The 14,879-nt window shown below is 34.3% G+C and overlaps 1 protein-coding gene across 1 annotated transcript in view; it reads right to left on the bottom strand.

The window, feature by feature from the left end:
- The window catches only part of LOC122472658 (activating transcription factor 7 interacting protein), a 122,333-nt gene extending 108,993 nt beyond the window's left edge, over window positions 1-13,340 (bottom strand). Inside the window, exon 1 of the mRNA XM_043562424.1 lies at window positions 13,193-13,340. The gene's annotated coding sequence lies outside the window, so the exon portion shown is untranslated. The remainder of the gene's footprint in view (window positions 1-13,192) is intronic.
- Window positions 13,341-14,879: the final 1,539 nt, after the last annotated feature.

Below are 14,879 nucleotides of genomic sequence, written 5' to 3'. Positions count from 1 at the left end.
AAAGATTTGGGAAGATGAAAATAAGCAAAACCACTGGTAACTAACTCAGCAGTTCCCAAAACATCATAGTACATGCTTCACTGGGGACAAGAACCAATTTAAGTTACATGGCAGCAACTTCAAAAGACATAGCGACTAAAAGAACAAGGATTACTGGGACGAAGGGAGCAAACAGTAAGACTGGTATGACTAAAAAAGGGAATACTAGTGAAAGCTGTTTGCAAATCAATAAGATACCATCGATATCCTTACCACATTCCACTGAATACCTCCTCTCCAGAGTCCTAGCAAAACTATGAAGACAACATCCACGGTTAAAAATGAGAGTGGCATACCAAAAAGAGAGGGACTAAATGCTGGCTGCAGAGACACCTAGTCCTTTTCTTCCATTAATCTTCCAGAATGCTACCAATCAGACCCTTATTCTCCACATAAGAAAATGAAAACGGAGTGTACTTAAAAACCACAAAACACAAGACTGTAAGGTCTTGGGAGCTCTCAAAACCACCCCACACAGAAAAGCCTAAAAAGTTTAAAAGCTGACAAAGTTAGATATTCTAATCAACTTCTTAATTTTCCACAACAGTCAGGCAAGAAAAAAAGGACAACCGAGACAAGTCTCACATGGGAGACAAAGACCAAAAACAAACCAAAAAACAAACCTAAACAAAAAAACTCACAAAGACTATGCAAGAAAAAAAACTTCAAAAAAATTAATATCCTCAGATAAGAAAAGATAATACAATCATGTGTCAATAATAGAATACTAGGGGTTCCTGGCTGGCTCATACAGTAGAGCATAAGACTCTTGATCTTGGGGTTGTGAGTTCAAGATCCATGTTGGGCACAGAGTTTACTTAAAAAAAAAAAATAGACTACAAACTAAAACCAAAAAGTAGACATTAAGAACATAACATAAAAAATGAAAAACTCAATAGAAGAACAGGATGACAAAGTTGAAGAAATCTAGCTGAACAAAAAGACAAAGTTGTAAATACGACGGAAAAAAAAAATCTAAGAAAAGTCAAGTACCCCTCCAAAAATTCACATTGGAATGACAGAATGGAAAACAGCTATCACCAATGAAATCACTTAATAAAAAATTCCAAGACTGGAAAACAAGAGTTGCCAAACTGAAAGGGCCTGATGAATTCCAGCAAACAATGATAAACATATCCACATCAAAGAATTGCAGTGAAATTTCAAAACACTGAAGACTAATAACAAATTCTACAAGCGGCCAGTGAAGGGAAAATCACAAATAAGAATGGCTTCAGATTTCTCAGCAGTAACAGAAGCAAGAAGACAATGGAACAGTGCATTTAAACTTCTGAAGAAAAATATTTTCCAACCCAGGTTTCTATACCTAGCCAAACTATCAATCAAGTATCTACTATATAGTGATAATTTTCAGATACATACAGTTTCACAAAATATACTTCCCATTTACTCTTTCTCAAAAAGCTACTAGAGAATACGGTCTTCTTCCTCTAATGAATAAACCAATAAAAAGACATGACACATGGAAAACAAGGGTGCTACACAGACAAGGGGTAAAGGAAATCCAAACATTGTGAATAAAATTCTAATAACAGCAGTGTATACCATATGAAGAGAGCAACTAGACCAACTGTAGCAATGAGACTCAAGAAACAAAAATGAGTCAACATCCTTGCTGCCACTGTAACCAAGGAAAGAAGGAAAGATGTACATCAAAAGATCCTTAGTAAAGGACTGTACCAAATCATCTGAACTGTTACTGTTATGTAGAAGAGACTCCTGGATACAGGCATCCTGGGATAAAGCTGACCTTACCTTCATGAATCAACATCTGTAATCACTAAATCAAGAGAATGGGTAAGGATTTCTACGATTCTGTTAGTCCAGTGCAGACAACTTTGTGTAAATAGATTACTTAACCCTAGATCAGTGAAACAAGAATTACTTACAAGTAAATGAACTGACTTAACTATGGTTTTTTATTTTTAACGGTTACAAGAGAAAACACTTTCTTCTTAATCTATCTTAACCTTCAATTTAAAATATATTTCATATAGGGGCACCTGGGTGGCTCAGTCAGTTGAGCATCCGACTTTGGCTCAGGTCATAATCTTGCAGTTTGTGAATTCGAGCCCTGTGTCGGGCTGTGTGCTGACAGCTCAGATCCTGGAGCCTGCTTCAGATTCTGTGTCCCCCTTCTCTCTCCACCTCACCCCTGTTTGTGCTCTGTCTCTCTCTTTCAAAAATGAATAAACATTTAAAAAAATTTTAATATTTTGTATAAATAATAATATCTTGATCTAATATCTTCAGAATTCCAGGGGGAAAATATCCTGTGAAAGATCTTAACGTTGGTTATAATTAATAAGCCACCAGAACAATTAAAAAGCCATTCTGTAGAAAAATACTGAAAATATTATTGGCTTTATCTAAACTGAATCTCTTTACTTTTTTATAAACTAGTTTACAAAGTTCCAATAAGAATGTTTTCCTTCCTGTCAGGATAAAATTGGATAAATCAAATTGGTAACCATGACTACAAGAGAAATGTGACATTTAAAAAAGAGGTAGCTTATAATTAGGTATGACAGGGAACAAAGACTACACCTCAAATGTAGAAATGACTGCCCTGCAAATGCAAAAAATGATGCCTCGTAAGTCCTCCCAGAAATTCAATTTAGTAATTCTTCTATAATTTATGGATTCCCAAGTTTAATGAGAATAAAGAATATCATTTCCTGACAGAACAATATTGACAAATGCATAAATCTCAGAACCATAATACCTTACAGTTTTAAGTATTGCAGGTGAAAACTCATTGAGATAAATTAGATGGCTCTTGGTTCCTGATCTTGTAACCAAGCAGATAAGTTATTACACTTTACAAAACATCTAGATGGAAGCTCTTTTTTTTTTTTTTAATCTTTATTTCTGAGAGAGAGAGAGAGACAGAGTGCAAGCAGGGGAGGAACAGAGAGAGAGAGACACAGAATGTGAAGCAGGCTCCAGGCTCTGGGCTGTCAGCACAAAGCCCAACGTGGGGCTCAATCTCACAGACCATGAGATCATGACCTGAGCTGAAGTTGGACGCTTAACCAACTGAGCCACCCAGGCGCCCCTAGATGGAAGCTAACTCTTAAACCTCATGTCAAATGTATGTAGTTTTGTTAACCAGACAATAGGGAATTCTTTGAATATTAATCAGCTATTCATTAAACCTCTGTAAATAAAATAAAACATCAAAATAAAATAATCAGAAGATCAGAAAACTTCTGTGGTGAAATTTGTTTCTTAAGGGGCAGGAACTTGGCCACATGAATGATTCTACAAGAAAACAGACATTCTGTCTGGCTTTAATTTTGAGTGAGCATGTCCAACAAGTTCCATACCTGGAGGGTTAATAAAGAGAGAGGGAGCACTTTGCACCCTTTATTTAAAAAACAAAAAACAAAAAACGATGGCATATGTGGATCTAGTCCCCAAAATAAATTATTTCATCCTTAACTTTGGCAATGATGATTGTCTGAAAAAACCTGACCAACTGTGAAGATAAAAAATTAATATGAGAAAATGGCTGTAAACTTAGTAAATTTAGTAATCTTGTAAGGCTTTTATTCTTTAAATGCCTTTTAAAATAAAACAGTTCCAAAGGTAGACTCCTTCACAAATCTTTACAAATAAATGACTTCTTTAAAGTTTTGGGTTTTGGGGTTTCTTTTTTTTTTTTTTTTTTTTTTTTTTTGAGAGAGAGAGAGAACACAAGCAGGGAAAGGGCAGAGAGAGAGAATCCCAAGCAGGCTCCACACTGTCACCATGGAGTCTGACATGGGCAGAACTCACAGACCGTGAGATCATGATCTGAGCCCAAATCAAGAGCTAGATGCTTAACTGACTGAGACATCCAGGTGCCCTGCAAATAAACTACTTCTTTAAATGCTTATTTTTCTCTACTAGTGAATGGTCTTCTAAAACTACTTTTTGAAATTACTTTTTAAATGCATTTAAATTCCAGCTCCAATAATCAAGAATATTGCCATTTTCTATATATCTCCTCCATTGAGGGTTCCGTATAGCTGCAACTAGCTGCCTCTTAAATATTCATGCCTAATTGATTCAATTGATTGAAGACAGAAAAGTGTGCCAGGAAAAACTGCTAAGTATTTTTTATATCTAATCTCATTTAACCCTCACAACCACCCTATCAGATAGATAGTACCACCATTTTATATTAAGTAATAGTGTTGGCAGACTCTAAATTCCCAGATCCCAGTATAAAATTATTGCTCTCTCCATTTCATTATATTACTGATTTTAGGAAAATCGTTCACCTTTTTGTTTCTTCATTTATTTGCTATCTTCCAACTTTTATATCACTTAAGTTTGATGGAAAAGGAAAGAATTACACAAACTTAAAACACAAAATAATTATTTAATTCCATCTTTTTATCAAACCCTTATTAATTTACACACATTATGTCCTTCAGAGTTAAATCTTAGAAACTTATTAATAGGTGAGCAATGGTGTTTCCTTGCTTTCTTCTATTTCTTAATGAATGAGATGGAAAACTTTCTTTCTAAAAGTTGTCTCACAATTTATAATTTTTCATATGCAAAATGCCTGTCCAACCTTTTGTCCATTTATCTAGTTGGTGCTTAAGTAAATTACATGTTCAATTATTTAAAAAAAAAAATCTAACATCTGTAGATAATAGTAAGTTAAATAAAAAAAAAGAACTATAGCATATCTTACTTTGCTTTTTGGCACTTCGCCTAAAACAAAAGGATTCTTGCCTTTCAATAAACAAATATTTATTGAATTTTAAGGAAGGCAATGTGGAAAGCAATCTTATACTTTTTTTTTTCTTTTTTCTTTTTTTTTTTAATTTTTTTTTTCAACGTCTATTTATTTTTGGGACAGAGAAAGACAGAGCATGAGCGGGGGAGGGGCAGAGAGAGAGGGAGACACAGAATCGGAAACAGGCTCCAGGCTCTGAGCCATCAGCCCAGAGCCCGACGCGGGGCTCGAACTCCGGGACCGCGAGATCGTGACCTGGCTGAAGCCGGACGCTTAACCGACTGCGCCACCCAGGCGCCCCAGCAATCTTATACTTTTAATAGTGGTCTTATCATTCCTAATTACAAGGGTTTTTTCCTTAACATGTGACATTTGTCAAAAACATCAATAAGATATAATTCCTAAATGCAGGAAGCTTATGAAGTATTATGCAACTAAAAACAAAGAAGTAGAAAGGAATAAATGTCTTCAAGCAAGATAGGAAGTAAAACAGAGTAAAAAAAGAAATGAGAGAACTTCTAACTGAGAATAACAATATCCTTTATTAGTTACATTATGTAGGCACTATGGCAGCAATGACTCTTACTTACAAAACTCAAGGATCTATATATGAAGGTGGTATTTAGAGTTCTCCTCACACACTACCTTCTTTCTCATTCCTTTTTTTTTTTTTTTTTTTAATGTTTATTTTTGAAAGAGAGACAGACAGAGTGTGAGCGGGGAAGGGGCAGAGAGAGAGGGAGACACAGAATCTGAAGCAGGCTCCAGGCTCTGAGTCATCAGCACAGAGCCTGATGTGGGGCTTGAACCCATGAACTGTGAGATCATGACCTGGGCTGAAGTCGGACGCTTAACCGACTGAGCCACCCAGGTGCCCCTCTCGTTTCTGATAGATACTCTGAACACCTTATTTATTCCCTTTACTAAGAATATCCTTCTAATTCACCCCTTAAAATACAACCCTCTAAGATTTCCTTGATCTCCCCCCACAACAGTTTCACTGTGTGTGCCATAAACAAATATCTACTGTGTCTTACTTATAGTCTATAGAAAGCTGCTTTTAATTATCTACTTATTATACAAGTAAGCTTTACCTATATGCAAAGAATTTACAACCACAATCTTTTTACTTGTATGCATTACAAGGTCCTCAAAAATTATATTTTCCATCTTCAAAATGTATATTTCACACATACAGTTACAAAACAACAGGATCTGGAAAAGAATATAAAAACATAAACTCGGGGCACCTTCCTGGCTCAGTCAGTGGAGCAAGCAACTCTTGATCTTAGGGTAGTGAGTTTGAGCCCCCTGCTGGGTGTAGAAATTACTTAAAAATAAAATAATTAAAAAACATAAATTCAACTTTAGACTAAAGCAAGCAGTTCAAATAATTGCGATTCACGACTGTCATTACAGTCCTTACCTGCAGTCCTTCATCTTTCAAAATAAGCAACTAGCAAAGTTAAAAAAATATTACACTGAGATTTTAAAATTAAATTAAAATTCCAAATCTTATAAAGCTAAATATAATTTAATACATTTGCAAGGGCAAGCAGAAAGGGAAAGAATTGCACCATTATTTGGTGGTATACACACACACAAACACACACACACACACATAACTAGAATCTCAGACACAAATCACAAACAAATGTTCTCAAAATTCCACTTGAAAAGAAGATAGAGTTATAACTATAACTCTTGAAACAGAAAAACAGTTTTTAATATCAAATTATGAATTACTTTGATACTACTTCTCCAGCTTCTTTTTGTAGCAGAAAGGGCTGGTTGTTCTATTATACTCATTTATCCCTTTATCAAATTCCTTAATTTTAGATGAGCACATGATTGTCCAGCTAGATACTACATTTCCTAGCCTTCCTTTCCCAGCTAAGTATGTTCCAATGACTAAATCCACACCCATAAAACTTGAGTCAAAGTGATATGTACCACTTCCAGATCATGCTCTCAAAAGAATGAGGTGTATACTCCCACTGCCCTTTCTCCCTTGCCCCTGGTTGGTGAAACTGTGGAATAGTCATGTTCAATCTGGAAACCATATGTTAAGTCAAAGCCACCTACAAACTCTAAACAGTCTTCTTTGTTAGAGGAGAAAAACACTTATCATCCTTAAACCATCATAATAGTCTCACAGAGCAGATTAGCCTTTACTGTAATCCAATTACTCCTGACACCATCTAAAAAGAAATAAAAGAAATTTTCAAAGATAGTCTCTTTTCTCTTCCATATTTTTCACCACTTCTTCCTTTTAAGACATTTATCTAATAAGGGTAAGAAGTCAGAAACATTCCTCAACTCCAAAGCCTTAGTTGAGAATATGCTGAAGCAGTCATGTCATTCATTGTTTCACCAAACTCTTGTCCTCCTGGTTCTTAAAATGGCAGATTCTATTCTCACCTTCTAGGTTTACCTTTCTACCAACTGGAAGGCATTATCTTTGAGAATTACTGACTCAAGGAGAAATCTTTTAATAGCTATGGCAGTTCTGAGAATCAGAGTCAAATTTCTCATTAGAATGTAAAAGTGCCACAGAGTGCTGGAACATAATTCCCAGATACCCACCAAGACAATAATTCCCCAAAGTAGTATGTACAAACAACAAAGAAAGTGGAAAAGAACTGTACAGTAAGACATTATGACATTACTATCTCACATCAAAGGGGCCTTCTCTCCTAAATTAAAGGGTATATGCTAGTTATTCATAGTTATTAGATACAAAATAACTCAAAATATTGTTATAATATTCTGAGCAAAGAAAAACTGCAGATATGAATAAAAGAATATTTCTCACAGTCAAGTTAATAGGTCATCTACATTTCCCAGACTTTTATGTTTATGTAGATCCAATTATAAAGTCTCTCAGGAAGGTGCTATCAACTGTACCCTTAGGCCTATCACATTTTTTGGAAAGTGGCCAAGCAGATGCCAGAATCATTCTCTTAAAGACTCAAAAATGCAAATGATCAAAATTCACAACTGAAGACATTCACATTGTACAAATAAGCACTAGTGCCCTGGTCTTCTCATTTTGCAGGCATTTAAAAAATGACAATGCTGGCCAGCACTCATATTCTCTTCCTCCAGTACAAAATGGGTTTCCACCATGTAACTTGAAGCACAAAGTTTGATTTTTTGGAATTCACTTTTCTATCTTAAACAAACTAAAATGACAGGATAAACCACTGATCTACTCTGTAGATTTCATGACAATCTCAGAAAGAACACTGCAAAATCATTTTTAAAGTCTTGAGTTACGTAAAGAACATAACAAGGTCAAATGGATTAAGAATTTCTAAAGAGAGGCTTCACTAATGGATGCGTAATTTCTAGATACTCTGGGGAACTTATAGGGACTATGGCTTCCCAGAACTACTTAATGATTTTTTGTATTCTACCATTTAAATTTTGTTAAAACATCACCTAAATTTTATCTGTAATATGCCCCACATGTGACTTCTTTGAAAAAGTAGATTTGCCCGTGCACGAATTTTCCATATACCTCAAAACTTAAAAATCATAATAGAAGGCTTTCTAAACTAAATCTTGAGCAAGTTAAACAAAACTAAATATTCTGATTCAGAATCATTTAAGATCATCAATTATAATTAATATAAATACGGATTCAGCTCTAAAAACACTAATTCCCAAATTAAATAACCTCAAAACTAAGTCTTTAAATTCTTGCTTCTAACACTTGAAACATATCTTAATTGTCAAGATGCTAGCCATCACTCCTTCCTCTTATCCATATACATTTCTCTGGTAGCCACTTCTCCTGTCCCTACTTTGCTATTTCTCACCTATCATAGTCTGAAAACTTAAGTATCATAATTTGTCAGAACTAGAAAAAGTTTTCAAGTAAGAGCAAAAGTCACATAAAAAAAGTAAAATATGCAAATCTCTGTAAGCGGTTTTGCTTGAAAAAGACCCAAAGATGAGAATTTTTCATTTAAAAAGTTTAATAAAAGCCAATAACACATGATTTCTACCTACTTCCTAGATTTATTTTCATGAAGCCAATGAACACAAATAATAGATTTAATGTACAATGAACTTATACCAATAATTAGAGAAACATCCTTATTAGAGAATAATTTACTATTATCAAGGGACTAAAAATAAAAGTTTTTAACTTTATTATAGCATCAGGCACCATCCTGGCCAGAAAAATTAGATAACTTTCCAACATTCTTCCATTAAAAAAGTCTATGTAAATGAAAAATTTTGGTTTCAAATGTTGAACAATACTTTAACTGGACAACCTATTTTCCCACTTCTAACTTCATACTTGCACTATTTTCATATCACCATGTCCTAAGACAGATTAAAAATAGAAACGTAGTCCTATATCCTCTAACAACTTATCCCTATTAACATCATATCAGCATTAGGGAACAAGTTTAATAACACCTTAATGAAAAATAACAGGTATCACAAATTTTCCCAATGTTTCTCTTAAAAAGTACATTTTGTGGAATCTGCGGGAAATATATCCCATTTATGAGAAAAAAAAACAAACACAGTATAAAGATGTAAACTTACCCCAATTTAAGTTTAATGCAATGCTAAACTAAACTATCACTACAACAAATAAAACAGTGCACTACTGCTACATGGATAAGACCCAGGTACAGTGGTTGTTAACCTAGCTTTAGATTTTGTATTATATATTCCTGTGAAAAGCTGATGAAAACTATAACTCTTTCCCCAGAAAAATGCACATAGGCATAATCACATAATGTTGTGTACATCAAGGAATCCATCAAAGGATCTACCAAGGAATCTTCTTACTATCTGTAGAAACTCCTGAGGCCAATGGACCAAGTTAAACATCCCCAGTAAATGAAGCAGAACTATAGCTCAAACCTGGTAACTTAAGATCAAAATTAGCAACTCAAAGCAGTAAGAAAAAAGATCACCAACGTAAGAATCTAAGAAACTAGGTATTTGGAAAAACTGGAAACTAATAAACTCCATACAGATTAAAACACTTATTTTTTTAATCATTAAAATACATAGAAAAAATAAATAAAATAAGTGAACATTTAAGTTCATTTCACAACAGGTTATTTTCTAGGCAAAGAAGTCCTGGAAGAAATCACAAATGAGAAAAAGCAGTGCATTAGACTACCAAAAAAAAAAAAAAAAAAAAGGAAAACTTCTGAATATATAAAATAAGCAATTTTAAAAGTAATAAACTAAAAAAAACCTGCCAAAAGTATGAAAAGCAAAAGGCTTATATCCATAAATAGCTGTTATCAATAGGAAAAACATTAACATCCACCATAGAAAAGATTAAAAAACCTCAAACAGCTAATTCACAAAAATGAGAACATTGTATACATAAACATTAAAAAATTCAACTTCACCAGATATCTATACCTATACATCTATATCTATATCGATATCGATTTCTATATCTATATCTATATCTCTATGGTACTGTTTTTCAGCCACCAAACTGATGGTGGTATGGGAAATGCTTTTCAAAAAAATAAATTTTTATTAATTTTGTAATTACCTTAAAAGCCCTTTGAAACAATATTTGAAGTAATAATTTCAAAGAAATCATCTCAAAGAGATGCAGTTCATAACTCATGTGTAAGGATGTTCAGTGTAGCATTATTTATAACAGAGAAATGGGCAACAAACAAATGGTCAATAAAAGAAATGCTTAGTAAGTCACAGTACATTCTTATTAGATATAACAATATTGTAGCCACTTAAAGACATTTGAAGAATATTTCATGATTTGGGGTATTTTCTCAATAAAATATTATATACCCATTAAAAGAAATTTTTAAAAGAATGTTATACATTGAAAGAACATTAAGTATTTTAAAAGAATAATGAAATGAGATAAATATCTACAACATAATACAAAATTAAAAGAACAAGAATGAAATTATGGTCCAAATGAAAAACTGATCAATATTTATTGAACAATATTTATTGACCAATTGATAAACCATGAAAAAATAACAAAATCACCAGAACATTTATGCTGTTTATTTCTAAATGTTGCTAATTTTCAACACTTTCCAAAGGTGCTGCAATGAATAAGTAAAAAAGTATTTAAATATATGTATCAAATATTCAAATCATAATTTAAAGAAAAAAGACAATTTTAATGGTTTATGACTTAATCATTAAGTCTTTTTCTCTAAACTAAATTTTGTGATGTTTAAAATCTACAAAACTAAAAATGACCCCAATAATTTAATATTCATTAGTCTCAATATTATATATTCTGCATATGTCAAAATTTTGTGGCAACATAACTAAAATTTCTAAATCAAACTAAAATTTCAAAACATGCTTTTTATTCAAAGAATAACAAACAAAATAACAGACATTCAGACAATTCACTGGTCTTTGTTTTAAGTTTATAGAAGTATACTTCTCTTTCTAACAAATAGCAAAATTGTCCTACTAATAAATATTTACATTGTACACTATGTTCCTCAGTATTTTCAAGACCTCTTACAATCTTCAGCATTAACCTAAGAGGCAATCTTTTGTATTCAAATGAAAACAAACTTTAATACACAAACCAAAATATTTTACTTTTCTGGAAGTGCAAAATGTACCACTGCCCTAAAATCAAAGTTCTTTTCTTAACCTAAAACACATACATACACACAGATACAGAAAATACAAGATACTTTCCACTCTAAACACCTGAAATTATGTATTAGGAAGTGGAGGAGGGGTGTGCTGGGGCAATCACCCAGAAGTATAAAAAGGCAGGATATTACACAACTGCCCTCTAAATATATTTCTGTGTAGAAGAGACCAGAGGGCCAGGTTTATATGAACAGCTAATTTTCTGTTGAGAAAAGAGAGTTACCTTCCCTATCACTTCATTCTATCTCATACGTGACGTCATTTTTAAAAAATCCACCAACCAAAACTATTCCTTTCAATTACATCTACTTAATGCTAACGGTGTTTGCTTTGGGCAATAAAACCGTCCCTAACCAACCATTATAAAGCAATAGGCACTTCTTCATTTGACAGATGACTGATTAAACTTAGTCTTATATAACCAACCAAGAAACCAATTATTGTACACACAAACCACAGGTGAAATCTATGAAAAACAGTTACAAATTTTTAGTCTAGTAAGAAAAAATTTGCACAATGGTAGAATTATATCAGATTGTATAACACTTCTCCCAGCGGTGTTATATAAGATTTAAATATAGTGACACAACCATTGTAAACTAAAATAACCAGTAGCACACCTCTAACTACCTTCTTTAAGAAACGAAAATTAGGAACACACAATTTTAAGAAATCAAACACAACTGTATTTCATACACATATACAGGGCAGTTTCTTTAAAGAATCAACTGATTTTTTCATTAATGGTTGACTTTATTTCCTCATAAAGGCCTCAGTTTAGTGAGGAGTTCTTTGCAGAATTCTTTATGAGAAAAATTTACCAAGCAAGTTTTATTTCACATATCATAACAAACCAAAGGCTAAACAAATGACCTAAAAGTCAGAGTCACAAAAATGATCAAACTGAAGCAGTGATGGACAAGTGATCACAGACTTTAAAAATCTAAAACCCAAATGCAAGTATGATCAGAAGCACACAAACTGGTAAAATTAAAACTTCATTAACTTACAATCAAATATTAAAAAAATAAATAACCAAGGAGATTGAGATTTCTTTTTAAACAATAGTATATAGATTCTTCCAATGCCCCTTCCCCCTCATATCTCCAAAACTCAAATTCTCGTTTGTACACATTCCCTCTTAACAAAACTGGTAAAAATAGGGTTAAAATGTATTTGCAAATATTCAGTTCAATTAAATGTACTGCCCCTGAGACCACCACTAGGTGCTGATCTTTATCTCCCCAAATATAAACTTGAACCCAGCAATACCCTAAAAGTGAAATTATAATCAAGAACCACAAGTGACAATCATTTTTACAGAAAATTAAGTTCACAGCTTCTCAGAAAATCGGAGAAATATAAAAGAGTTTAGAGGGTCGGTATAGGAATGCAACACAAGAGAAACGTTTTCCTTGAAAAATGTGGCAGTTTGAGGACAAGAAAATGAAACTCCTCAAGAATGAGGAAAATTAAATCTAGAACCCAAATGGCGTCCAACAAGAACATTAGATCTTGAAAATGAATATTGCGCTTGCGCAGCCACCGCCCCGCCAGCTGCACAACTGCAGCTAGAGCCCGACCCCGCAAGATCACGTGCTCCCATGCAGCGCCCGCCCGCAGCTCCGCAACCGCGCAGGCGCACACACAACTCCCGCAGCCGCCATAATGCGGTCTTGACTCTTCATAAATACAATAGTAATTTAAGAAAATGTGGTTATAACAGCCCCTAGGAGTCACATATACCTTTCGGGGCGGGAGATGAGGGAGGGGGAACCAAGTTCCTTCCTACAGAGCCGTTCCGCGCAACCGTCCTCAACGCGGCCGCTTCAGTATCGCGCGCTTCAGTCGCCGCGCCGCCGCTGCCGCCGCCGCCACCTCCGCAGATTCAAAAACAAACCCGCTTCTGCCTTGCACGCGCCGGGGCCGTTATGCAAATTAATGTAGGCGGGGCTCTGTGGTCGTACTATTGGCCACGCCCACGGTGCTAACAGCCAATAGGCTCACGGCTCAGCCGTTCTCCATGCAAATCTCCTGGTTTTTTATTTGAATGAGGGAAATTGGCCACGCCTCCTGCCTTGGAAAGGAGAAGGAAGTCTGAGGTGGTGGCGCTGCGCCTTTTAGTTGCAGTGTGAAGTGTGTTTTGAGTGGAGCTTCGCTTTACCAGTGAGTAGCACTTTGTGAGCGCCCTCTATGAGCCTCAGCAAAGAAGGAAGGAAATAGGTTGGTGAGAGTTAAAGAGCTGAGAGAAATATTTTCAAAAAAGCCTTAAGTATATTTGTTCATCATTTATATTAAAAATTCACAAAGTATACTTTAAACTGTAAGTAATGAGAAAATGGCAAAAACACATCTTTTCTTTCAGTTTTGTGCCAGAGCAAGCACTTCCAATCATACCCTTTCACCAGAAGTTGTATCCCTTATATTCAGTTTTATATTGGGAACCAATCGTTAATGAAGGCCATAGGATGTAGTGAAAAAGGTGCAACTCCTTTTGTTGTTTGTCTGGGCTCACGTCCAAGTACTCCTGCCTTCTGGCCTGTTTCTTGGAACACGTGTGTTAACACGGTTTTCTCATCTCTAAAATAGTGATAATGCCTGTGATTCAAGTCGGTTAAGAGAGGTCAATGACAGGATAAATCAATGTAAAGGTGTTTTGCCAAACAAGAAGAGCCTGACAAATAGATCATAAGGTTTTGTTAACTTGTTTTGAATGTAATTTTTTGCTTAAATTAATCTACTCATTTTTTATTTAGTAATCACTGTGGTCTAGCCCGGCCTCAAGAAATCTATACTAGAGGAAACAGAAGAGTAAACAGGAAATTTTTGTAAGTAATAAGAAATTAGTGGAGGGTGGTTAATACTTATTTTTATAATTTGGGTCTTTCAACTCAGTTGAAATACTGGGTGGCTTTTAGGAGAATCACTTAATCCAGACTTGGAAAATCAGTAATGCCTTCCTCGAAAAGGCAAATTGTAACATGAGAACTGATTTAGTAGATTTTCTGCCTAAAAGCTGATCTTTGTTATAAAGTAATGAGGGATCATTTAAAAGGTTCTAAGTCAGGAAATAGCACATTTAGATTTGTGTGGCTTTATTGCTTAGCTTTGTAAAGTATGTAACACAGAGCATAGTACACGATTGTTCAAAAAGTTACGAATAGAGGCTCAATTATAATAAATTATGTATTATAATTTATTTAGTACATAGATGCTCAGTTATAAAATACTCAAGTAATTATAAATATTAATATAGACATTAAAAGTTGCACTCTATAATAAGAAAAATGGGATTGGAATAATAAAGCCCATCAGGTTTCTTTTTGTATGTTTCCTATAAACAAATAAAAAAGAATCATGTTTATAATAATTCACTCGCAATTGTCTAGACTAATGGCAAAGGGGAAAATAATTCACCATGGACTCAATAATT

Source organism: Prionailurus bengalensis, chromosome B4 (genome assembly GCF_016509475.1).
Source record: "Prionailurus bengalensis isolate Pbe53 chromosome B4, Fcat_Pben_1.1_paternal_pri, whole genome shotgun sequence".
NCBI lineage: Eukaryota > Metazoa > Chordata > Mammalia > Carnivora > Felidae > Prionailurus > Prionailurus bengalensis.
Note: the sequence above shows the minus strand (reverse complement) of the source record. Positions and strands in the feature narration are given on the sequence as shown.